At 49.4% G+C, this 2399-nt stretch overlaps 1 pseudogene; it reads right to left on the reverse strand.

Moving 5' to 3' along the window:
* Positions 1–1069: 1069 nt before the first annotated feature.
* On the reverse strand, positions 1070–2071 carry LOC101591000 (annotated as a pseudogene).
* Between the last annotated feature and the right edge of the window lie 328 nt (positions 2072–2399).

Below are 2399 nucleotides of genomic sequence, written 5' to 3' on the forward strand. Positions count from 1 at the left end.
TAGTGCAAGCTGGGCAAGGTAGGAGGCACAATAGCACCTCTGCTTTACGCAGAGAGGAATGCAGAAAGAGTTCCAGATTCCAGTGTCAGGTAGCCTCTAAGTTTGGAGGAATCTGCATGGCACAGTTTGAGGAAGTATCTTGTGTTTTTGGTCAGTTGCCTCAGCTTTGATGTGTGTCCTTCCCACCCTGGGATGCCATGGCCTCTTTCTCAAGGCTCAATCCCAACTCTTGGCCTACCTCACGTGGAGTAGTTGGGAGTTATAGGCAGGACATCACTGGCCTGTTGCATTGCTTCAAAGGCTACCCAGAAGCACCGTGGCTAGACCCATTTGCACTGCTTAAAGCCAGTTGAGTAGGGTATTTTCCTGGCCAGCTCTGCACATACCAACACATGGAAGGAGAGCAAGGGTTAGCCAAAGTGGAGAAAAATGGTCTTCTATGAAGGAGAGCCCTCCTGGTTGTCCTCCACAACTACCTAGGTACTCCCTTTCCCTTCTTTCATTTTGGAAGGATGGTTTACCAGATTAAAGGCTTTTGTAGACAGTTTTTTCTGTTGGTATATTGACTATATCAACTCACTACTTTCTGCCCTGCGTTTTCTGGGGAAATGTCAGTCAGGATTTTTTTTTTCCAGAACAGGAGATTGAACTCAGGCTCTTGTCCTTGCAAGGTAAGCACTTATTCTACTGAGCTATCTCCCTGGCCCAACAGGAAATATTAAGGACTCTTCGAACTTGGTCAGTCACCCTTCCCTTAAGCTTTCAAGATTCTTTCTTTGTTTTTGTTTTTTTTAAACAGTTTGATTATAATGTGTCTTGGTGTGGGGCTTTTCCAATGCATCCTACTTTTGTTTTGTTTTTGTTTTTGTTTTAAGCTGGGTACAGTGGGCTTTATTGATGGTGTGCAAGGGCAGTGAACCAGGGATCCCAAGGCCCTTCCTTTTCTAGGGAGCCTGGGATGGAAGCTGTGAGGGGGAGATTCTCAGTGTCGGGGCTGAGTAGGGCAGTGACTTCTACAGCATGGCCTCTCCAACCCTCTGGTCTCACTGGGCTGTGGTGGTGGGGGCATTTACTTCTTGGAGGCCATGTGGACCATGAGGTCCACCACCCTGTTGCTGTAGCCAAACGCATTGGCATACTAGGAAATGAGTTTCATAAAGCGGTCATTCAGGACGATGCCAGCCCCAGCATCAAAAGTGGAAGAGTGGGTGCCACTGTTGAAGTCGCAAGACACAACCTGGTTCTTGGTGTAGCTCAGAATGCCTTTGAGGGGACCAACTGAGGCCTGCTTCACCACCTTCTTGATGTCATAGTATTTAGCTGCTTTCTCCAGGCAGCAGGTCAGATCCACCACGGACACGTTGGGAGTGGGCACATGGAAGGCCATGCCTGTGAGCTTCCCGTTCAGCTCCGGGATGACCTTGCCCACAGCCTTGGCAGTGCCAGTGGATGCAGGGATGATGTTCTGGGCTGCCCCGTGGCCATCACATCACAGCTTCCCAGAGGGGCCGTCCACAGTCTTCTGGGTGGCAGTGATGGTGTGGGCTGTGGTCATGAGTCCCTCCACAATGCTGAAGTTGTCATGGATGACCTTGGCCAGTGGGGCTAAGCAGTTGTTGGTACAGGAAGCATTGCTGACCATCTTGAGGAAGTTATACTTCTCGTGATTCATACCCATCACAAACATGGGGGCGTCGGCGGAAGGGGCAGAGATGATGACCCTTTTGGCACCACCCTTCAGGTGAGCCCCGGCCTTCTCCATGGTGGTGTAGACACCAGTGGACTCCACCTCGTACTCAACGCCAGCATCACCCCACTTGATGTTGGCGGGATCTCGCTCTTGGAAGATGATGATGGCCTTTCTGTTGATGACGAGCTTCCCGTTCTCAGCCTTGACAGTGCCAAGGAACTTGTCATGGACGGAATCATACTGGAACATGTAGACCATGTAGTTGAGGTCAATGAAAGGGTGCTTGATAGCCACAACATTCACCTTGCCAGAGTTAAAAACAGCCCTAGTGACCAGGCGTCCAACACGGCCAAATCTGTTCACTCCGACCTTCACCCCCATCTTGTCTGGATCACTGCTGGCTACACATGAAGAACAGCTATCAGTGGACACACAGGAGTAGAGTGCCTGTTTTGTTTTGTTTTGTTTGGGTTTTTTTTTAAGAACCGGGGATTGAACTCAGGCCCTTGCACTTGCCAGGCAAGTACTTATTCTACTGAGCCATCTCCCTGGATCCCTACTTTGAGTTTCTTGAGCTAGGATAATTATTTTTCAGATTTTCCCAAAATCTGGGGAATTTGCATCCAATATTTATTATTAAAATAACCAGGGGCCAGGGAGATGACTCAGCAGAATGAGTGCTTCCCCAGCAACTGCAAGGGTCTCAGTT

This window comes from Octodon degus, unplaced genomic scaffold, assembly GCF_000260255.1.
Source record: "Octodon degus isolate 3935 unplaced genomic scaffold, OctDeg1.0 scaffold00073, whole genome shotgun sequence".
Lineage (NCBI taxonomy): Eukaryota > Metazoa > Chordata > Mammalia > Rodentia > Octodontidae > Octodon > Octodon degus.